The following is a 25532-nucleotide window of genomic DNA, read 5'->3' as shown; positions in this document are numbered from 1 at the left end:
TGAACACCCAGGACTGATCTCCTTTAGGATGGATTCATTGGATCTCCTTGCAGTCCAAAGGACTCTCAAGAGTCTGTCTTCTCCAACACCACAGTTCAAAAGCATCAATTCTTCCGCGCTCAGCTTTCTTCACAGTCCAACTCTCACATCCATACATGACCACTGGAAAAACCATAGCCTTGACTAGACGGACCTTTGTAGGCAAAGTAATGTCTCTGCTTTTTAATATGCTTAGGGAGCATTAATACAAACAAAGCTGTGGAGGTGATAGCATTCCAGCTGGGCTATTTAAAACCCTAAAACATGATGCTGTTAAAATCCTGCACTCAATATGTCAGCAAATTTGGAAAACTCAGCAGTGGCCACAGGACTGGAAAAGTTCCATTTTCATTCCAATATCAAAGAAGGAAAATGCCAAAGAATGTTCAAACTACTGTACAACTGTGCTCATTTCACAGGCTAGCAAGTTTATACCCAAAATCCTTCAATCTAAGCTTCAGCAGTACTTGAACTGAGAACTCCCAGATGTACAAGCTGTATTTCCACAACAAAATTCTAGCAAAGAGAATTCAACAACATACTAAAAAAATCATATATCATGATCAAGTGGGCTTCATCCCAGGGATACAAGAATTCTTCAATATATGCAAATAAATCAATGTGACACACCATATTAACAAATTGAAAGACAAAAACTATATGACTATTTCTGCAGATGCAGAGAAAGCCTTTGACAAAATTCAACACCCATTTATGATAAAAACTCTCCAGAAAGTAGGCATAGAAGAAACATATCTCAAAATAATAAAAGCCATACAGGGCAAACCACAGCAAACATTATCCTCAATTGCAAAGAATCAAAAGCATTTTCTCTAAAATCAGGAACAAGACAAGGGTGCCCACTCTCACCACTACTATTCAACATAGTTTTAAAAGTCCTAGCCATAGAAATAGAGAAGAAAAAGTTCTAGCCATAGAGAAGAAAAAGAAATAAAAAGAATCCAGATTGGAAAAAGAGTAAAACTCTCACTGTTAGCAGATGACATGGTTCTCTACATAGAAAGCCCTGAAGATGCCACCAGAAAATTACTAGAATGAATCAATGAATATAGTAAAGTCACAGGATATAAAGTTAATATACAGAAATCCCTTGCATTCCTATACACTAAAAATGAAAAATCAGAGAAATTAAGGAAACAATCCCATTCACCTTTGCAACAAAATGAATAAAATACTTAGGAATAAATTTACCTAAAGAGACAAAAGACCTCTATACAGAAAACTGTAAAACACTGATGAAAGAAATCAAAGATGACACAAATATATGGAGAAACATACCATCGTCTTGGATTGGAAGAATCACTATAGTGAAAATGACTATACTACCCAAAACAATCTATAGATTCAGTGCAATCTGTAACAAACTACCAATGGTATTTTTCATAGAACTAGAACAAATAACTTCACAATTTGTATGGAAACACAAAAGACCCCAAGTAGCCAAAGCAATCTTAAGAAGAATAAAACTGGAGGAATCAACCTTCCCGACTTCAGACTATACTACAAAGCTACAGTCATCAAGACGGTATGGTACTGGCACAAAAACAGAAATATAGATCAATGGAACAAATTAGAGAGCCTGGAGATAAATCCAAGCACCTATGGACACCTTATCTTTGACAAAGGAGGCAAGAATATACAATGGAGAAAAGACACACTCTTCAATAAGTGGTGCTGGGAAAACTGGTCAACTATGTGTAAAAGAAATAAATTAGAATACTTTGTAACACCACACACAAAAATACACTCAAAATGGATTAAAGATCTAAAGGTAAGACCAAAAACTATAAAACTCTTAGAGGAAAACAGGCAGAACACTCTCTGACATAAATCACAGCAAGATCCTCTATGACCTACCTCCCAGACTAATGGAAATAAAAACAAAAATAAACAAATGGGACCTAATTAAATTTAAAAGATTTTGCACAATGAAGGAAGCTATAAGCAAGGTGAAAAGACAGCCTTCAGAATAGGTGAAAATAATAGCAAACTGAACAACTGACAAAGAATTAATCTTCAAAATACTCAAGCAGCTCATGCATCTCAATATCAGAAAAATGAACAACCCAATCAAAAAGTAGGCAGAAGACCTAAACAGATATTTCTCCAAAGAAGACATACAGATGGCTGGTTCTATCACTAAGTCATGTCCGACTCTTGAAACACCATAGACTAGGAAGCTATCAGGCTCCTCTGTCCATGGGATTCTCCAAGCAAGAATATTGGAGTGGATTACCATTTCTTCTCCATACATATGACTAATAAACACAAAAGAAAATGCATGACAAACCTCATTATTCAGTTCAGTTCTGTTCTGTCCCTACTGTCCTAACTTTGTTTATGAATTTTACTCTGTATTCAGTTCAGTCCAGTAGCTCAGTTATGTCCGACTCTTTGCAACCCCATGAACTGCAGCATGCCAGGCCTCCCTGTCCATCACCAACTCCGGAGTCCAACCAAACCCATGTCCATTGAGTCGGTGATCCCATCCAGCCATCTCATCCTCTGTCGTCCCCTTCTCCTCCTACCCTCAATCTTTCCCAGGATCAGGGTCTTTTCAAATGAGTCAGCTCTTCACATGAGGTGGCCAAAGTATTGGAGTTTCAGCTTCAACATCAGTTCTTCCAATGAACACCCAGGACTGATCTCCTTTAGGGTGGACTGGTTGGATCTCCTTGCTGTCCAAGGGACTCTCAGGAGTCTTCTCCAACACCACAGTTCAAAAAGCATCAATTCTTCGGCGCTTAGCTTTCTTTATAGTCTAACTATCACTTCGATACATGACTGCTGGGAAAACCATAGATTTGACTAGACAGACCTTTCTTGGCAAAGTCAAGTCTCTGGTTTTTAATATGCTGTCTAGGTTGGTCATAGCTTTTCATCCAAGGAGCAAGCGTCTTTTAATTTCATGGCTGCAGTCACCATCTATAGTGATTTTGGAGCCCAAGAAAATAAAGTCTGCCACTGTTTCCATTGTTTCCCTATCTATTTGCCATAAAGTGATGGGACCAGATGTCACGATTTTAGTTTTCTGAATGTTGAGTTTTAAGCCAACTTTTTCACTCTCCTCTTTCACTTTCATCAGGAGACTCTAGTTCCTCTTTGCTTTCTGCCATAACGGTGGTGTCATCTGCATATCTGAAGTTATTGATGTATCTCAGCAATCTTGATTCCAGCTTGTGTTTCATCCAGCCCAGCATTTTGCATGATGTACTCTGCATATAAAGTTAAATAACCAGGGTGACAATATACACTCTTCATGAACTCCTTTCCCAATTTGGAACCAGTTCGTTGTTCCATGTCCAGTTCTAACTGTTGCTTCTTGACCTGCATACAGATTTCTCAGGAGGCAAATAAGGGGATCTGGCATTCCCATCTCTTTAAGAATTTTCCACAGTTTGTTGTGATCCACATAGTCAAAGGCTTTGGTGTAGTCAATAAAGCAGAAGTAGATGTTTTCCTGGAACTCTTTTGCTTTTTCAATATCCAACAGATGTTGGCAATTTGATCTCTGGTTCCTCTACCTTTTCTAAATCCAGTTTGAACATCTGGAAATTCACAGTTCACGTACTATAGAAGCCTGCCTTGGAGAATTTTGAGCATTAATTTGCTAGCATGTGAGATGAGTGCAATTGTGTGGTAGTTTGAACATTTTTGGCATTGCCTTTCTTTGGGATAGGAATGAAAACTGACCTTTTCCAGTCCTATGGCCACTGCTGAGTTTTCCAAATTTGCTGGCATACTGAGTGCAACACTTTCACAGCATTATCTTTTAGGATTTCAAATATCTCAACTGGAATTCCATCACCTCCACTAGCTTTGTTCATAGTGATGCTTCCTAAGGCCCACTTGACTTCCCATTCCAGGATGTCTAGCTCTAGGTGAGTGATCATACCATCATGGTTATCTGGGTCATGAAGATCTTTTTTGTATAGTTCTTCTGTGTATTCTTGCAACCTCTTCTTAATATCTTCTGCTTCTATTAGGTCCATACCATTTTTGTCCTTTATTGTGCCCATCTTTGGCATGAAATGTTCCCTTGGTGTCTCTAATTTTCTTGAAGAGATCTCTAGTCTTTTCCATTCTATTATTTTCCTTTATTTCTTTGCATTGATCACTGAGGAAGGCTTTATTATCTCTCCTTGCTATTCTTTGGAACTCTGAATTCAAATGAGTATATCTCTGCTTTTCTCCTTTGCCTTTAGCTTCTTCTCTTTTCTCAGCTATTTGTAAGGCTTCCTCAGACAACCATTTTGCCTTTTTGCATTTCTTTTCCATAGGGATGGTCTTGATCATTGTCTCTTGTACAGTGTCATGAATCGCCATCCATAGTTCTTCAGGCACTCTATCTATCAGATCTAGGCCCTTAAATCTTTTTCTCACTTCCACTGTATAATCATAAGGAATTTTATTTAGGTCATACCTGAATGGTCTAGTGGCTTTCCCTACTTTCTTCATTTTAAGTCTGTATTTGGCAATAAGGAGTTCATGATCTGAGCCACAGTCAGCTCCCAGTCCTGTGTTTGCTGATTGTATATAGCTTCTCCATCTTTGGCTGCAAAGAATATAATCAATCTGATTTTGGTATTGACCACCTGGTTATGTCCATGTGTAGAGTCTTCTCTTTTGTTGTTGGAAGGGGGTGTGTTGTTGGAAGAGGGTACACATATAAACAGAGTATATTCAGTTCAGTTGCTCAGTCGTGTCCAACTCTCTGTGACCCCATGAACCGCAGCACACCAGGCCTCCCTGTCCATCACCATCTCCCGGAGTTCACTCAAACTCACGTCCATCAAGTTGGTGATGCCATCCAGCCATCTCATCTTCTGTCGTCCCCTTTTCCTTTTGCCCCCAATCCCTCCCAGCATCAAAGTCTTTTCCAATGAGTCAACTCTTCGCATGGGGTGGCCAAAGTATTGGAGTTTCAGCTTTAGCATCATTCCTTCCAAAGAACACCCAGGGCTGATCTCCTTTAGAATGGACTGGTTGGATCTCCTTGCAGTCCAAGGGACTCTCAAGAGTCTTCTCCAACACCACAGTTGAAAAGCATCAATTCTTTGGCGCTCAGCTTTCTTCACAGTCCAACTCTCACATCCATACATGACCACAGGAAAAACCATAACCTTGACTAGATGGACCTTTGTTGGCAAAGTAATGTCTCTGCTTTTCAATATGCTATCTAGGTTGGTCATAACTTTTCTTCCAAGGAGTATATTACTCATCTCTAAAAAGGAAAGCATTTGACTCAGTTCTAATGTGGTGGATAAATCTAGAGCCTATTATACAGAGTGAAGTAAGTCAGAAAAAGAAAGACAATACCATATATATTCTTATATGTGGAATCTAGAAAAATGGTAATGATGATCCTACATGCAGGGCAGCAAAGGAGACACAGACATAAACAACAGATTCTGGACTCAGTGGGAGAAGGAGAGGACAGCATGATTTGAGAGACTAGCATTGAAACATATACATTACCATATGTAAAACAGATAACCAGTGCAAGTTTGATGTATGGCATAGGGCACCCAAAGCCAGTGCTCTGTGACAACCTGGAGGGATATGATGGGGAGGGATGTGGGTCAAAACTGTACGTAGGTCAAGAAACAACAGTTAGAACCAGACATAGAACAACAGACTGGTTCCAAATTGGGAAAGGAGTATGTCCAGGCTGTATATTGTCACCCTGCTTATTTAACTTACATGAAGAGTACATCATGAGAAATGCTGGGCTGGATGAGTCACAAGTTGGAATCAAAATTGTCATGAAAAATATCAACAACTTCAGATATGCAGATGATACCACCCTAATGGCAGAAATCGAAGAGAAAGTAAAGTGTCTCTTCATAAAGGTAAAAGAGGAAAGTGAAAAAGCTGGCTTAAAATTCGACATTCACAAAACTAAGATCATGGCATCCAGTCCCATTACTTTATGGCAAATAGATGTTGAATAAATGGAAAAAATGGCAGATTTTATTTTCTTGATCTCCAAAATCACTGAAGATGGTAATGGTAGCCATAAAATTAAAAGATGCTTACTTCTTGGAAGAAAAGCTATGACAAATATAGACCACATATTAAAAAGCAGAGAAATCAGTTTGCCAACAAAGGTCTGTATAGTCAAAGCTATGTTTTTTCTAGCAGTTGTGTACGGATATGAGAGTTGGACCATAAAGAAGGCTTAGCACCAAAGAATTGATGTTTTCGAACTGTGATGCTGGAGAAGACTCTTGGACAACAAGGAGGTCAAACCAGTCAACCCTAAAGGAAATCAGTCCTGAATATTCATTGGAAGGACTGATGCTGAAGATCTAATACTTTGGCCACCTGATGTGAAGGGCCAACTCATTGGGGAAAACCCTGATGCTGGGAAAGACTGAAGGCAGAAGGAGAAAGGGATGACTGATGATATGGTTGGATGGGCTCACTGACTCAATGAACATGAACTTAAGCAAATTCTAGGAAAGAGTGAAGGACAGGGAAGCCTGGTATGCTGCATTTCATGGGGTTCCAAAGAGTCATATGACTTAGTGACTGAACGACAACAAAAACAAGATAAACAACATGAAAAGCCATGTTACATACTGAAAAGTACATTTACTACACACCTAACAAAGTATCTAGCCTATATAAGTACTCCCAGGAAAAAGATAACCCAATAAAGAAATGGATAGATGGGTAATCATTACAGAGAGAAACCACATCAACAATAACATAAAATTATATTCTATCTTCCTTTCCGTCATGATTTCTGGTGACTATTGGCATTCCTTGGCTTGTGGCTGCCATCACTCCAATCTCTGCCTTCTTGGCCCCACTGCCTTCTCTTCTGTGTTGTAACATCTCCCTCTGCCTCCCTCTCATAAGGATACTTGTGATTTTATTTGGGGCATACCCAGATAATCCAGGATAGCCTCTCCACCTCAAAATCCTAATTTAATCCCCTTGTTTGCCATGTAAAGTAATATTTCTCCTTTTTCATGTAAGGTTATGTTCACAGTTTGCATGGATTAGGATTTGCTTATTTATCTCTGTGAGAAGGAAGGGGCATTATGCAATCTACCACAGGCTGATTCCAGTTTTCTTGGTGTAGAGTGGGACTAACAATAATTATCCAATAGGGAGAGTTGAACCATAAAGAAAGCTGAACACTGAAGAACTGATGCTTTTGAACTGTGGTGTTGGAGAAGACTCTTGAGAGTCCCTTGGACTGCAAGGAGATCAAATCGGTCAATCCTAAAGGAAATCAGTCCTGAATATTCATTGGAAAGACTGATGCTGAAACTCCAATACTTTGGCCACCTAATGTGAAGAACTGACTCATTGGAAAAGACCCTGATTGCTGGGAAAGACTAAAGGCAGGAAGAGAAGCAGATGAGATGGTCGGATGGCATCACCAACTCGGTGGACATGAGCTTGAGCAAGCTCCAGGAGTTGGTGATAGACCGGGAAGCCTGGCGAACTGCAGTCCATGGGGTCACAAAGAGTCAGACGCAACTGAACTGAACTGATCCAATAGGGTTATTGTGATAGTTGAATGAGTTAATGTTCAATATATATACATATGTATATATACACACACATACACACACACATATAGAATGCACTTAAACCATGCCTGACACCCAGTAGCTGCTCAATAATTCTTACCTGTTACTACAGGTAGTGTCTTCCCAGGCACGCTAGTGGTAAAAAAAACTTGCCTGTCAATACAGGAAACATAAAAGACATGGGTTTGATCCCTGGGTTGGGAAGATCCCCTGGCAGAGGCATGGCAACCCACTCCAGTATTCTTGCCTGGAGAATCCCCATGGACAGAGGAAGCTGGTGTGCTACAGTCCATGGGGTCTCAAAGAATCAAACACAACTTAGCTTAGAAGTGACTTAGCATGCCCGTACTACAGGTAGTAACAATAGTACTATTAAAGGATTTTGTGAGCAAGAAATAAAAATTCAAAACTATTTTTAAAAATATTGGTTTTTAAAATTCAATTCTGTTAAAATTTGAAGTATCTATACAACAAAGAACACTATAAACAAAGTGAAAAAACATACTTCAGAATGGAAGAAGATACTTGCAGTGCACTAATGAAAGATTACAATCTACAATGATAAAGAATTTCTATAAATAAGATAAAAACAACCCTATTAAAAAATAGGAAACAGGTTTAAACAAGCAACTCACAATAAGGAAACATAAATGGCCAATAAACACAAAGTGATATTGACCCTAACTAGTAATCAAGGAAATACTGCAGTGAGATACCATTTCACTCTATCAGGTTGGCAAAACATGATTGTTACAACTGATGTAGAGATCAATCCAATAAAATGTTCATCAATGGTTATGCCACATTTCATCAAATCTACAACACTGATTATAAGATTCATCATTATTTTGTATGCCAATAAAATAACACTAAAATAATTGTAACTCATGAATTTCAGAGATGTTAAAATGAGAAAAAAATGGTACATCTCAGACTTTATGAAATACAGTCATAGTGAAAAAATTGGAAATAACCTAAATGTTCATTCATCACAGAAATGGCTCAATAAAATGCACTATATATTCATATAATGAAATTCTTATAGGAGTTAAAAGGAATCACACAAAAAAAGATACTACTGAATAAAAATAACAAGATGCAGAATCATACCATACAGTATGATATTTATGTTCACATCCACACACATACAGAGAAATCACATTAAACTTTTTCTTAATTACTTTTTATGGTATATGGATTTTACAGTGCCTCCATTTTTTCATACTTCCCTGAATCTGTGCCTTTTTGTAGTGACTGCTCATACTGACTCTGGGCTTAACAATATGACTTGCTTTGGCTAATAGGGCAATAAAAAACTCTATATAAATAAAAGCTTTAGATGTTACCCTACAGGCCATGTCTGCTGGACACAGAGAACTGGGAATCAAGAACATTGCCTGGCAGACCCAAAATAACAGTGGTTAAGCATAGAAAAGATGAAGCTTTTTTAAAATAATGGGTGTGGCTTTTAGAAAATGGACTTGGATAGAATCAGACACAAAGAAAGCCCATAAAGTTTTTTGAGAATATTGTATAAGTGCTTCCAGACTGGGTTGAAATTGTTCAAGATGTAAACAGGCCTCTGGGCAGGAAAAGATTTGGGAAATTGTTTAAAGGGCATCTTTTCTCTTCAGGTATGATCAAAGGAAGGCAACAGAAAATTAAAGATGTCTCAGAGGGTAATGTCAAGGGCCTTGGAATATAATGAACTAAAAAGCCACTCCCAATAAGCAGAATTAAGTGCCGATCAAAGGACGTTCACCATCCAGGAACTCCCTGGCAGTCCAGTGGTTAGGATTTGGTGCTTTCACTGTGGTGGGCCTGAGTTCAATCCCTGATCAGAAAACCAAGATCCCACAAGCTGTGCTGTGGCCAAACACACACATACTCGCCATCTCTGAAGTAGCAGGTACTGGAATGAAGTCCTGCCAGAAATAGGGGAACCTGGCACTATTTTTCCACCTTGATTTTAGAATTGCTATGAACAGCAATTCAATGTGCCCCCTCCCTGTTCTTTCCCTTTAAATGGTAGTGTCTGTTGTAGGTGTCCTGTTCCTGTCTCATCTTTGTACTAGGGAGCAGACAGCAGGGGCCTCACACTGACTCTAGAGCTAACCATGGAACTTGCTTTAGCCAGTGAAAGTGAAGTCGCCCAGTCATGTCCGACTCTTAGTGACCCCATGGACTGCAGCCTACCAGGCTCCTCCATCCATGGGATTTTCCAGGCAAGAGTACTGGAGTGGGTTGCCATTGATGGGACACAAGTACAGTCTTCAAAAATCACTTAAATGTTTCCATTTCCTTTCTTGGACTCATAACAAGAGCATTTCCAGAATACCCTAATGGAAGGATAAGCAGGGAAAAGGAGTCATTCCAGTTCAGACCATTCAGGACAAATAGACCCCAGCCACCCAGCCATCTGATCACTAGGTCAACCCCAAGGATAAATGGTGTTTTAAGCTGCTAAGGTTTGGGTTGATATGTTAAGGAATAGGGTAGTATTCAAAGGGGACTTAAGACTTACTTGTAATTTTCCTTTTTGGTTAAAAAAAAAAAAAGGTGATGAAGAATAAGATACAGGTTATTTGTGTGATTAAAATTTATTTTTTAAGTGGCAAAAGCTACAAAGAGTTAATTCTTTTTTTTTTTAAGATTTTTTTGATATGGACTATTTTTAGTCTTTATTGAATCTGTTACAATATTGCTTCTATTTTATGTTTGGTTCTTTGGCTTCCCGGCCTGTGGGATCTTAGCTCCCCTACCAGGGATTGAACCCACACCCCTTTCATTGGGAGGTGAAGTTTTAACCAATGAATTGCCAGGGACATCCCCAAATAGTTTATTCTTAAAAGAGTAAATGTTGTTTAGTCACTCAGTCATGTCTGACTCTTTGTGACCCCATGGACTGCAGCACTCCAGGCTTCCCTGTCCTTCACTATCTCCTGAAGTTTCTTCAAACTCATGTCCATTGAGTCAGTGATCCCATTCAACCATCTCATCCTCTGTTGTCCCCTTCTCCTCCTGCCTTCAATCTTTCCCAACATCAGGGTCTTTTCCAATGGGTTGGCTCTTTGCATCAGGTGGTCAAAGTTTTGGAGAGTTTCAGCCTCAGCATCAGTCTCTCCAATGAATATTCAGGATTGATTTCCTTTAGGATTGACTGGTTTGATCTCCTTGCAGTCCAAGGGACTCTCAACAGTCTTCAACACAACAATTCAAAAGCATCAATTCTTCAGCGCTCAGCCTTCTTCATGGTCCAACTCTCACACCCATACATGACTACTGGAAAAACCATAGCTTTGACTAGATGGAACTTTGTTGGCAAAGTAATATCTCTGCTTTTTTAATACTCTATGTTTGTCACAGCTTTTCTTCCAAGGAGCAAGCATCTTTTAATTTCATGGCTGCAGTCACCATCTGCTGTGATTTTGGAGCCCAAGAAAATAAAGTTTATCACTATTTCCATTGTCTTCCCATCTATTTACCATGAAGAAATGGGACTGGATGCCATGATCTTAGTCTTTTGAATGTTGAGTTTTAAGCCAGCTTTTTCACTCTCCTCTTTCACTTTCATCAAGAGGCTCCTCACTTCCTCCTCACTTTCTATCATAAGGGTGGTGTCATCTGCATATCTGAGGTTATTGATATTTCTCCCAGCAATCTTGATTCCAGCTTGTGCTTCATCCAGCTCAGCATTTCGCATGATGTACTCTGCATATAAGTTAAATAGGCAGGGTAACAATATACAGCCTTGACGTACTCCTTTCCCAATTTGGAACCAGTTCATTGTTCCATGTCTGGTTCTAACTGCTGTTTCTTGACCTGCATACAGGTTTCTCAGGAGGTAGGTAAGGTGGTCTGGTATCCCCAACTCTTTCAGAATTTTCCACAGTGTTGTGATCCACACAGTCAAAGGCTTTAGTGTAATCAATGAAGCAGAAGTTGATGTTTTTCTGGAACTCTCTTGCTTTTTCTATGATCCAACAGACATTGGCAATTTGACGTCTGGTTCCTTTGCCTTTTCAAAATCTAGCTTGAACATCTGGAAGTTCTTAGCTCACATTCTGTTGAAGCCTGACTTGGAGAATTTTGAGTATTACCTTGCTAGCATGTGAAATGAGTGCAATCGTGTGGTAGTTTGAACATTCTGTGGCATTGCCGTTCTTTGAGACTGGAATGAAAACTGGACCTTTTTCAGTCCTGTGGCCACTGCTAAGTTTTCCAAATTTGCTGGCATACTGAGTGCAGCTGTTTAAGTGTCATCTTTTAGGATTTGAAATAGCTTAATTGGAATTCCATCACCTCCACTAGTTTTGTTTGTAGTGATGCTTCCTAAGGCCCACTTGACTTGGAACTCCAAGATATCTGTATCTAGGTGAGTGATCACACCATCGATCATCATCGGTCATTAAGATCTTTGACTTTGCAGAGTCAGACACAACTGAGTGACTGAACTGAACTGAAGATCTTTTATGTATAGTTCTTCTGAAGTAGCTCATCCATTCCAGTGGCCTCATTTTATAGCTCTCGCTTAGGGCACAGACTCCAACAGATGATTAACACAAATTTTCTGTGGTCAAGACAATCACTAACAATTTGCTGCCCAGCTCTACCATATTCTTTTCACTTGAATTTTCAGAGAAACAACAATTTTCCCTTGAGCCTATTTGCACTGTAGTGATTTTTTTCTGGTAAAGCCTATTAAAAAAATAATTTCCTGGTGAGAATTAAGATGCACATTTTGGGAAGGATTTACCAGATGGTGGAGCAGAAGGACATGACCACACCTTTTTTTTTTTTTTTTTTAACAAAAACACCAAAATCACAACTAACTGCTGAACAACAATCAACAAAAAAGTGCTGGAACCTACCCCAAAAATACCCTACATCCAAAGACAAAGAAGAAACCACAACAAGACAGTGGGAGGGGCACAATCACAGTAATATCAAATCCTATACCTACCAAGTGGGCAACCCACAAATTGGAGAACAATTATATCACAGATGGAGAAGGAAATGGCAACCCACTCCAGTATTCTTGTGGAATGAGGAGCCTGGTGGGCTGCTGTCCATAGGGTTGCACAGAGTCAGACACAACTGAAGCGACTTAGCATATATCACAGAAGTTCTCCCATAGGAGTGAAAGTTCCAAGCCCCATGTCAGGCTCCCCAGTCTCGGAGTCTGGCAACAGGAAAAGCAGCACCCAGAGAATCTGGCTTTGAAGGCCAGAAACTCCACTCTTAAAGGGCACACACAGGGTCTTCTATGCATGCCAAGACACAGAGTAATCAAATTGACAAAAAATAAAGACAAAGAAAAAATATTAAAAGCAACAAGAGAAAAGCAACTAATAACATACAAAGGAATCCCCATAACGTTATTAGGTGATTTCTCTGCAGAAACTGCAGGCTAGAAGAGATTGGCACACTACATTTAAATTGATGAAAAAGGAAACCTACAACATAGAATACTCTACTACCCAGCAAGATTTTCATTCAGATTTGTCATCAAATCACAAGAGAAGAACAAAAGAAGGGAAGAAAAAAGACCTACAGAAACAATTCCAAAACAATTAACAAAATGGGAATAAGAACATACATATTGATAATAACCTTAAACATAAATGGATTAAATGCTCCAACCAAAAGACTTGGACTGGCTGAATGAATACAAAAACAAGACTCATATATAGGCTGTATACAAGAGACTCAGTTTAGACTGAGGGACACATACAGATTGAAAGTGAGGATATGAAAGAGGTATTCCATGCAAATGGAAATCAAGACAAAACTGGAGTAGTAATACTCATATCAGACAAAATAGACTTTAAAAGACTGTTATAAAAGACAAAGAAGGACACTACATAACAATCAAGGGATCAATCCAAGAAAAAAGATGTAACAATTATAAATATATATGCACCCAACATAGGAGCACCTCAACATATAAGGCAAATACTAACCGCCATTAAGGGAGAAACTGACAGTAACACAATAGTGGGGAAGTTGAACACCCCACTTTCATTCAATAGACAGATTACCCAGACAGAAAATAAGGAAACACAGGCCTTAAATGACATATTAGGCCAGATCAATTAATTGATATAATATCAGTATTATGTATAATATACTGATTATATATAATATGTATAAGTATAATATAGTACAATTAAATATCAATTAATTGATATTTATACAGCACTCCCTCCAAAAGCAGAAGAATACACATTCTTTTCAAGTGCACATGGAACATTCTCCAGGATTGATGACATGCTGGGCCACAAAGTGAACCTCAGTAAACTCAAGAAAACTGAAATCATATCAAGCATCTTTTCTGAACACAATGCCATGAGATTAGAAATCAACTGCAAGAGGGACTTCCTTGGTGGTCCAGAGGTTAAGAATCTGCCTTGCAATACAGGGGACACAAGATTAAAGGTCCAGGAACTAAGATTCCACATTCCAAGAGCAACTAAGCCCATGTGCCACAACTAAAGAGTCCATATGCCACAACAAAAGATCTCGTATGATACGATGAAGATTTGGCATGCCACAGCTAAGACTCAACACATCCAACTAATAAATTTTTAAAAAGAATTCAGCTACAAGAAAGCAACTGTAAAACGCACAAACACATGAGGCTAAATAATATGCTATTTAACAAACAATGGGTCACTGAAGAAATCAAAGAGAAAATCAAGAAATACCTAGAGACAAATGAAAACAGAAATACGATGATCCAAAACCTATGGGACACAGCAAAACACATTCTAAGAGGAAAGTTTATAGCAAAACAATCTTACCTCAGGGAATGAGAAAAATCTCAAATAAACAATGTAACCTTACCCCTAAAACAACTAGAAAAAGGACATACAAACCCAAAGTTAGTAGAAGGAAAGAAATCAAAGATCAGGACAGAAATAAATGAAATAGAGACAAAGAGAACAACAGAAAATATCAATGAAACTAGAAGCTAGCTCTTTGAAAAGAAACAAAGTTGATAAACCTATAATCAGATTCATCAACAATAGAAGGGAGAGGGCTCAAATCAATAAAATTAGAAATGAAAAGGAAGAGGTTATAATGGACACTACAGAAATACAAAGGATTATAAGAGACTACAACAAGCAACTATACACCAATAAAATGAACAACCAAGAAGAAATGTACAAGTTCTTAGAAAGGTACAATCTCCCAAGACTGAACCAGGAAGAAACAGAAAATATGAACAGGCCACTCACAAATACTGAAACAGTGGTTTAAGAACTCCCAACAAACAGAAGTCCACAACCAGATGACTTCACAGCCAAATTCTATTAAACATTTAGAGAAGGGTTAATATCTATCCTTTTAAAAGTCTTCCAAAAATTTACAGAGTAAGGAACACTCCCAAACTCATTCTGTGTGGCTATCACCACCCTGATACCTAAAGAAAGGTATAGCCCAATACCACTGATAGACACAGATGTTAAAATCCTCAACAAAAACTTGCAAACCAAATCCAACAGTACATTAAAAGGACCATACACCATAATCAAGTGGGATTTATCTCAGAGATGCAAGGATTTTTCAGTATCTGCAAATCACTCAGTGGTATACACCACATTAACAAACTGAAGAATAAAAACCAACTGATCATCTCAATAAATGCAGGAAAAGCTTTGTACAAAATTCAACACCCATTTATGATAAACTCTCCAGAAAGTTGGCATAGAGTAAACCTACCTCAACATAATAAAGGCCATATATGACAACCCACAGCTAACATAATACTCAATGGTGAAAAGCTGAAAATATTTTTCTCTAAGATTAGGAACAAGACAAGGATGTCCCCTCTCACCACTTTTATTCAACATAGTTTTGGAAGTCCTAGTCATGCCAATTGTAGAAAAAAAAAGAAATAAAAGGAATACAAATTGGAAAAGAACTAAAATTGTCTGCAAATAATATGATACCATACACATAAAATGCTAAAGATCCTACCAGAAAACTATGAGAGCTCATTTGATAAAGTTGCAAGATACAAAATTAACACACAGAAATCTGTTCCATTTCTATACACTAACAACAAAAGATCAGAAAGAGAAATTTAAAAAACAATTCCACTGACCATCACATCAAAAAGAATAAAATATCTAGGAATAAACCTACCTAAGGAGATACTGACCTGAACTCTGAAAACTATAAGACACTGATGAAAGAAAGATAACATAGATGGAAAAAATATACATGCTCTTGGGTTAGAAGACTCAATATTGTCAAAATGACTATATTACCCAAGGCAATCTACAGATTCAATGCAATCTTTATCAAATTACCAATGGCATTTTTCACAAAACTAGAGAGAAAAATCTTAAAATTTGCATGGAAACACCAAAGACTCTGAATAGGCAAAGCAATCCTGAGAAAGAAAAACAAAACTATAGCACCGATGATAAAACATCTAGGTTAATGATGAAGTTTCTCCACAGTGACGGACACCCAGAGAGGTACACAGAGTTACATGGAGAAGAGAAGAGGGAGGAGGGAGATAGAGGTGACCAGGAGGAGAAGAGGGGGATTCAAAAGGGGAGAGAGCAAGCTAGCCAGTAATCACTTCCCTAAGTGTTCTCCACAGTCTGGATCCCTCAGAAATGTTCACGAAGTTACACAGAGAAGGGAAGAGGGAGGAAGGAGACAGAGGTGGCCAGGAGGATAAAGGGGGGAATCAAAAGGAGCGAGATCCAGCTGGTAATCAGTTCCCTAAGTGTTCTCCACAGCCCGGAACACACAAAGAGACTCACCGAGTTGGGTAGAGAAGAAAAGAGGGAGGGGGGAGATAGAGGCGACCTGTTGGAGAAAAAGGAGAGTCAAAAGGGAGAGAGAGCAATCAGGCCAGTGATCTCGCTCCCAAGTAAAAATGGGTACTTAAAATTGGGTTCTTAAAGGTACAAAGTTGATAACAAATACCAAAAAGCAAAGATTAAAAATCTAGAGTAGAGGTTAGATTCTCAAAATTACAATATTAAAAAAAAAAGTCACAAAAATTATAAAAAATATATATATATGAAGTTTGCTTTAAAAATAGGATCTCTTTTTTTTGCAAGGTAATAGTAGGTTATAAAAATGAAAATTAAAGAAGTAATGGGGACTTTAAAAAATTAAATTAAAATTTTAATTTAAAAAATGATAACAGTAAAAATATATCTAAGATTTTCTCTAGAGCTGTTGCAGACAGTGTGGGGTCAGTTCATTTTCAGATAGTTCCTTGGTCCAGCTTGTACTTCTCAAGGTCTATAGGCCCCTTCCTATGTAGTCAGTGCTGACTACAGGGTTTTAATCTATTGCACTTGTCACTTCCAAAGTGGCTCCCTCTGTTTATTTTAGCTTCTTCTGTTTGCTGTTCTCTTCAGTGTCTAATTTCCACCCTGACACAAGGGGTGTGGTGGTGGTTACTTTTTTTTTTTTCAGGCTCGCTTGTTCAGTCATGCTTTGGGGAGGGAGGAACACTGCAAACAAATATCACTGGCATGTGCTCACAGTGATTCAGCCACACTGGGTTTGCCCCCGCTCATGGCTTGTGTGCTTTCCCAGTCTACACTGCTAAGACTCTAGGTTGCTCTACCAGGAACTGTCTGATGCAGGCCCTAGTTTGCACGCACTTCCCAGGTCTAAGCCACTCAGGTTCAGGTTCTTGGGTACTCCACAAAGGCACAGACTTGGTTGGGCCTGCGTTTTGCACCCATCCCAGGTCTGAGCAGCTCAGGTGACCAGGTACTTGGCGTGCATAGTCGCTCCCAGTTGAAAGCTGTGGCTTATCCCCTCACCCATCCCAGCCACATTAACAAACTGAAAAATACAAACCATATGATTTGTCCCAGCACATTAACAAATTGAAAAATAAAAACCATATGATTATCTCAATAGATGCAGAGAAAGTCTTTGACAAAATTCAACATCCATTTATGATAAAAACCCTCCAGAAAGCAGGAATAGAAGGAACATACCTCAACATAATAAAAGCTATATATGACAAACCCTCAGCAAACATTATCCTCAATGATGAAAATTTGAAAGCATTTCCCCTAAAGTCAGGAACAAGACAATGGTGCCCACTTTCACCACTACTATTGAACATAGTTTTGGAAGTTTTGGCCATAGCAATCAGAGCAGAAAAAGAAATAAAAGAAATCCAAATTGGAAAAGAAGAAGTAAAACTCTCACTGTTTGCAGATGACATGATCCTCTACATAGAAAACCCTAAAGACTCCACCAGAAAATTACTAGAGCTAATCAATGAATATAGTAAAGTTGCAGGATATAAAATTAATACACAGAAATCCCTTGCATTCCTATACACTGAGAAAACAGAAAGAGAAAATAAGGAAACAATTCCATTCACCATTGCAACGAAAAGAATAAAATACTTAGGAATATATCTACTTACGGAGAAGGCAATGGCACCCCACTCCAGTACTCTTGCTTGGAAAATCCCATGGACGGAGGAGCCTGTTAGGCTGCAATCCATGGGGTCACTAAGAGTCAGACATGACTGAGCAACTTCACTTTCACTTTTCACTTTCATGCATTGGAGAAGGAAATGGCAGCCCACTCCAGTGTTCTTGCCTGGAGAATCCCAGGGACAGGGGAGCCTGGTGGGCTGCCGTCTATGGGGTCGCACAGAGTTGGAAACGACTGAAGTGACTTAGCATAGCGTATCTACTTAAAGAAACAAAAGACCTATATATAGAAAACCATAAAACACTGGTGAAAGAAATCAAAGAGGACACAAATAGATGGAGAAATATACCGTGTTCATGGATCAGAAGAAGCAATATAGTGAAAATGAGTATATTACCCAAGCAATCTATAGATTCAACACAACTCCTATCACACTACCAATGGTATTTTTCAGATAATTAGAACAAATAATTTCACAATTTGTATGGAAATACAAAAAATCTTGAATAGCCAAAGCAATCTTGAGAAAGAAGAATGGAACTGAAGGAATCAACCTGCCTGACTTCAATCTCTACTACAAAGCCAGTCATCAAGACAATATGGTACTGGCACAAAGACAGAAATATAGATCAATGGAACAAAATAGAAAGCCCAGAGATAAATCCACGCACCTATGGACACCTTATCTTTGACAAAGGAGGCAAGAATATACAATGGAGAAAAGACAATCTCTCTAACAAGTGGTGCTGGGAAAACTGGTCTACCACTTGTAAAAGAATGAAACTAGAACACTTTCTAACACCATACACAAAAGTAAACTCAAAATGGATTAAAGATCTAAATGTAAGACCAGAAACTATTAAACTCCTAGAGGAAAACATAGGCAAAACACTCTCCAACATAAACCACAGCAGAATCCTCTATGATCCACCTCCCAGAATATTGAAAATAAAAGCAAAAATAAACAAATGGGACCTAATTAAAACTAAAAGCTTCTGCAAAACAAAGGAAACTATAAGCAAGATGAAAACACAGCCTTCAGAATGGGAGAAAATAATAGCAAATGAAACAACTAACAAAGAATTAATTTCAAAAATATACAAGCAACTCCTGCAGCTCAACTCCAGAAAAATAAAAGACCCAATCAAAAAGTGGACCAAAGAACTAAACAGACATTTCTCCAAAGAAGACATACAGATGGCTAACAAAACATGAAAAGATGCTCAACATCATTCATTATCAGAGAAATGCAAATCAAAACCACAGTGAGGTACCATTTCACGCCAGTCAGAATGGCTGCTATCTAAAAGTCTACAAGCAATAAATGCTGAAGAGGGTGTGGAGAAAAGGAAATCCTCTTACACTGTTGGTGGAATGCAAACTAGTACAGCCATTATGGAGAACAGTGTGGAGATTCCTTAAAAAACTGGAAATGGAACTGCCTTATGACCCAGGAATCCCAGTACTAGGCATACACACTGAGGAAACCAGAATTGAAAGAGACACCTGTACCCCAATGTTCATCGCAGCACTGTTTATAATAGCCAGGACATGGAAGCAACCTAGATGTCCATCAGCAGATGAATGGATAAGAAAGCTGTGGTACATATACACAATGGAATATTACTCAGCCATTAAAAAAAAATACATTTGAATCAGTTCTAATGAGGTGGATGAAACTGGAGCCTATTATACAGAGTGAAGTAAGCCAGAAAGAAAAACACCAATACAGTATACTAACGCATATATATGGAATTTAGAAAGATGGTAACAATAACCCTGTATGCGAGACAGCAAAAGAGACACAGATGTATTGAACAGTCTTTTACACTCTGTGGAGAGGGCGAGAGCAGGATGATTTGGGAGAATGGTATTGAAACATGTAAATTATCATATGTGAAACGAATTGCCAGTCCAGCATGATACAGGGTGCTCGGGGCTGGTGCACTGGGATGACCCAGAGGGATGGGATAGGGAGGGAGGTGGGAGCGGGGTTCAGGATGGGGAACACATTTACACCCATGGCAGATTCAAGTCAATGTATGGCAAAACCAATACAATATTGTAAAGTAAAATAAATAAATAAATAAATTTTTAAAAAATAAAATAAAAGTAAAAAAAAAAAAAGAAGAAAAACAAAACTAGAGAAATCAGGCTCCCTGACTTCAGACTATACTACAAAACTATAGTAAAGAAAACAGTGTTTACTGGCACAAAAACAGAAATACAGATAAGTGGAAAAGGATAGAAAGTCACAGAAATAAACCCATGCACCTATGTTGATTAATCTATGACAAAGGATGCAAGAAAATACAATAGAGAAAAAACAGTCTCTTCAACAAATGGTCCTGGGAAAACTGGAGAGCTACATGTAAAAAAATGAAATTAGAACACTTTCTAACACTATACACAAAATAAACTCAAAATGGATTTAAGACCTAAAGGTAAGACTGCATATTATAAAACTCTTAGAGGAAAACATAGGCAGAACATCCTTTGGCATAAATCAAAGCAGTATCTCTTTTGATCCATCTCCTAGAGTAACAGAAATTAAAACAAAAATAAACAAATGGGATCTAATTAAACTCAAAAGTTTTTACACAGCAAAGGAAACCATAAACAAAACAAAAAGACAACCCATAGAACATGAGAAAATATTTGCAAACAAAGTGACCACAAAGAATTACTCTCCAAAATTTACAAATGGCTCATGCGGCTCAGTATAAAAAGAAAAAATCAAAAATTGTGCAGAAAACCTAAATAGACATTTCTCCAAATAAGACATACAGATGGCCAAGAGGCACATGAAAAGATGCTCAATACTGCTAATTACTGAGAAATGCAAACCAAAACTACAGTGAGGTATCACCTCACACTGTTCAGAATCAGTTCAGTTCAGTTCAGTCACTCAGTCGTGTCCGACTCTGCAACCCCATGAATCGCAGCACGCCAGGCCTCCCTGTCCATCACCAACTCCCGGAGTTCACTCAGACTCACATCCATTGAGTCAGTGATGCCATCCAGCCATCTCATCCTCTGTCGTCCCCTTCTCCTCCTGCCCCCAATCCTTCCCAGCATCAGAGTCTTTTCCAATGAGTCAACTCTTTGCATGAGGTGGCCAAAGTACTGGAGTTTCAGCTTTAGCATCAGTCCTTCCAAAGAAATCCCAGGGCTGATCTCCTTGCAGTCCAAGGGACTCTCAAGAGTCTTCTCCAACACCACAGTTCAAAAGCATCAATTCTTTGGCACTCAGCCTTCTTCCCAGTCCAACTCTCACATCCATACATGACCACAGGAAAAACCATAGCCTTGACTAGACGGATCCTTGTTGGCAGAGTAATGTCTCTGCTTTTCAATATGCTATCTATGTTGGTCATAACTTTCCTTCCAAGGAGTAAGCGTCTTTTAATTTCATGGCTGCAGTCACCATCTGCAGTGATTTTGGAGCCCCCAGAAATAAAGTCTGACACTGTTTCCCCATCTATTTCCCGTGAAGTGATGGGACCAGATGCCACGTTGAGAATGGCCATCACCAAAAAGTCTACCAACAATAAACGTTGGAAAGGGTGTGGAGAAAACAAACCCTCTTACACTCTTGGTGGGAATGTAAACTGGTACAGCCACTATGGAAAACAGTATGGAGGTTCCTTAAAAAACTAAAAATAGAGTTACCATATGATCCAGCAATCCCTCTCCTGGGCATATATCCAGAGAAAACCATGCTTTGAAAGGATATATGCACCCCAATGTTCATTGCAACGTGTTTACAATAGCCAAGATATGGAAGTAAACTAAATGTCCGTTAACAGAGAAATGGATAAAGAAGATATGGTATATACATACAATGGAATATATTAACCATAAAAAAAGACTGAAATAATGCCATTTTCTGAAATAAGAATGGACTTGAAGATTATCATACTAAGTGAGGTAAGTCAGATAGAGAAAGACAAATATCATATGGTATCACTTATGCTATGCTAAGTCACTTCAGTCGTGTCCGACTCTGTGCGACCCCATAGATGGCAGCCCACCAGGCTCCGCCATCCCTGGGATTCTCCAGGCAAGAACACTGGAATGGGTTGCCATTTCTTTCTCCAATGCATGAAAGTGAAAAGTGAAAGTGAAGTCGCTCAGTAGTGTCCGACCCTCAGCGACCCCATGGACTTTAGCCCTCCAGGCTCCTCCATCCATGGGATTTTCCAGGCAAGAGTACTGTGGGGTACCATTGCCTTCTCCGGGTATCACTTATATGTGGAATCTTATAAAAATGATACAAATGAACTTATTTACAAAATGAAATTATGGTTACCAAGGGGGACAGAGGAGAGAGGGATAAATTGATAGTTTGGGATTAACATATACACACTACTATACTTAAAACAGATAATCAACAAGGACCTACTGTATATATTCCTATAGGGAGTTCTGCTCAATATTCTGTAATAACCTAAATGGGAAAAGTATTTGAAAAAGAATAGATGCATGTATATGTATACACTCCTGAAACTAATACAACATTGCTAATCAGCTACACTCCAATATAAAATTTAATTAATAAAAAAATTCAACATAATAAAAGCATGTTTAAAAAAAAAAGGGGGGGCACAGCAAGTGCTGCCTCACTGTGAGACAAGATGATGGGTCTAACCGCTGAACAAAGTTCCCAGACTCTGTATGACTTTGGAGCCTCTGCCTCTTTGGTGCTAGGGCCCAGTCCTGACCTTAAAGGAAGGAATTTAACCAGTAATACCCTCCCGTGCCACACAACTGCCCCACAAGGGCCTATGTATCCATATAGACTTGGGCCCAAGTGAAAAGGGCAAATCCAGTGACCGGGTACAACTTCTTTCTCAGCCAGCAACACTCTGAGTTTTTTCAAGATGCAATGAGCCTACTCTTCCACGTTAGGCCCACTCCACACACTGAGGGACCAGACATTGTACCTGCACAGGAAGAAGGCTCTGATATAGGGGGATGGAAAGGCAGATGTGCACATCTGTCACCAACTCCTCAAGTCCAGGGATATGCCTGAGGGAACCAGTAAAGACAAATAAATTTTACAGGTGAGCAGCCATGTTTCTGTTGTGAGTGTTACTGTAAAGATGACTGCAGGCTGTAATAGATTCCATAACCAGAATTCCATTTGTTAAGCAGTCAGGTGTTATACAAAAAAGTGTCCCCATGGCTACCTGGCAATTGAATGTCTTGACCTTCAGTTCCACTTCACTAGAGCAAGTCACACCATGTTGATTTGATGTATGAACACACAAGGAGGAACTAGATGAAATATGAAAATATTCAAGACAAATAACATTTTACAAAGCTAAATCAACTAGATGGAGACCTCACTCTTCAGTGAATTCTCCACTTTAGCTCATTTTAATTATCGTTCTTTTTCTCACTTGTTTTTAGAAAACTAGCTTCTGAGGCTTTTGAGAATAAACACTGTTCCAGATAAACAATGGAAAAGAAAGACAAAGAATTCTCTGGCTAACCCGAAAACCAGTTCTCCTTGTCCTGAGGAGAGAACATATATGTGGAAATGATGGGCATTTCAGCTGCATTTGCCAACCATCCTTTAGACTGCCTCTGAACCTACAGACAAAACACCAGCAACAGAGCGTGAGGTGCCAGAAGGCAAGACTTGAGGGGAGTTTGATAAACATGGTGTCTTATTTCCACTACAGATTTCCTAACCCCAGAAAACTGAAGCTGTGCAGCAACCTTCTCACAGCATCTATAACCCTGGGTGTTTGAAAGATGAATAGAAAACCTCTGGAGCTTAAAGAGCCTTCACCCTGGGCAATTCAAAGCTCTGCCCATCACCCATTCTTCTCCATGAGCCAGAACTCCTGAGGCATAGGGAGGGAGCTTTCAATAACATACACAGTTTACCTGTCAAATTCACAGGGGTTAGGGGTGCCTACCCTCAATGCAGTCAAAAACCCATCTGTAACTCATAGTTGGCCTTCTGTATATGCTGTTCCCCTGCATACATGGATTCTACCAGTCATGGATCATGTAGTACTATAGTATTTTCTATTGAAGAAAATTGTGTATAAGTGGACCCATGCAGTTCAAACCCATGTTTTTCAGGGGTCAAATGGACAGTGAGAAGTACTGGCATAAGTATAAGGACAGGAGAAGAGGAAAAGTGGTCACACAGCAAGTAAATGGAGGAGGCCACCTTCCAGGGTTGGCTGTTTTCCTCTAGGTCTTCTCACCTGGGATTTTGCTTGCGTGCTGTTGAAACCAGCAGGCCCAAGACAGAGTGTGAAATGGAAGGTGCTGGTGGACACTTTAATAAGCAGTTTCCAACAGATCCTCAGGGCTTCCCTAGTGGGTCAGCAGTAAAAGAATTCACCTGCAGTGCAGGAGATAAGGGTTCAATCCCTGGGTCATGAAGATCCCCTGGAGAAGGAAATGGCAACTTTCTTCAGTATTCTTACCTGGAGAATCCCGTGGACAGAGGAGCCTGATGGGCGACAGTCCATGGGGTCACAAAAGAGTTGGACATGACTTAGCGACTGAACAACCACAACAAAGGGATCCTTGGGGCTCAGGGAGCAACTTCAGATCTCTCAGGGCTGCCACCCTGCTGGTTCTCACACCATTATCTGATGAAGTGTGTTCACTAGGTGGCAGATGACTACCTCAAGACTCTGGGTTATGTGTCCATTAAATCAGATTGCTAATCAGGAGGTTTTAATGTTGAGTATGAATTTTTGAACAATAACTGTTTTCAAGTTTTTGTACTAAATACCACAAAATGAATCCCTAAACAAAAGAACATCTGTCACAGAAGCAGCTATAGTCAACATTCGACAGCTGGGCCAATTCCTGGTCCCTACCAAGCATAGAGAAGCTTTCTTGGACACACACACACAGCACAACTGCCTTCTCCTGCTGAGTCATGCATAGATGATAATACAGGGTGAGCCAGACTTGCCATAAGAAGGTCTTTTTTTACGTACCCCAACCATATATAGCGGAAAAGGCAATGGCACCCCACTCCAGTACTCTTGCCTGGAAAATCCCATGGACAGAGGAGCCTGGTAGGCTGCAGACCACAGGGTCACTAAGAGTCAGAAACAACTGAGCGACTTCACTTTTACTTTTCACTTTCATGCATTGGAGAAGGAAATGGCAACCCACTCCAGTGTTCTTGCCTGGAGAATCCCAGGGACGGCAGAGCCTGGTGGGCTGCCATCTATGGGGTCGCACAGAGTCGGACACGACTGAGGCGACTTAGCAGCAGCAGCAGTAACCACATATAGAACTCTTAAACACACCAAACATTTCTCTTTCTGTCATAGTCACACTGTCTACACTTTAGGCAGAGATAACCTGAAACAAAATAGGGTCTTCCCCAAGTAGGGAAGCCTAGAACTAGGTGGAATCCCTTCCCAAAGTCTTTTTACTGAACTTTAGAGTTAATTACTCTCAGAATCAGAATCCACTTGAATCTACTTTGGGAAG

At 39.3% G+C, this 25532-nt stretch overlaps 1 long non-coding RNA gene across 17 annotated transcripts in view; it reads right to left on the bottom strand.

Annotated features, from left to right (window-relative positions):
• The window catches only part of LOC147369365 (uncharacterized), a 166979-nt gene that overhangs the window by 77563 nt on the left and 63884 nt on the right, over window positions 1-25532 (bottom strand). For 3 of the 17 annotated variants that reach the window (XR_015167401.1, XR_015167397.1, XR_015167389.1), the window contains one exon: window positions 7711-7763. The exons of 9 other annotated variants lie outside the window; for them this stretch is intronic. This is a non-coding gene — a long non-coding RNA (uncharacterized LOC147369365). Of the gene's footprint in view, window positions 1-7710; window positions 7764-8075; window positions 9950-24277; window positions 24465-25532 lie in introns of those variants that run through there. 5 more of the 17 variants (XR_015167393.1, XR_015167392.1, XR_015167399.1 and 2 more) reach the window with 2 other exon arrangements.

This window comes from Bos grunniens, chromosome 7 (genome assembly GCF_055505025.1).
Source record: "Bos grunniens cultivar Pamir isolate PY7600 chromosome 7, Bosgru_T2T1.0, whole genome shotgun sequence".
Taxonomy (NCBI): Eukaryota; Metazoa; Chordata; class Mammalia; order Artiodactyla; family Bovidae; genus Bos; species Bos grunniens.
The sequence above is the reverse complement of the archived record's forward strand: the minus strand, read 5'-3'. Positions and strand labels throughout refer to the sequence as shown.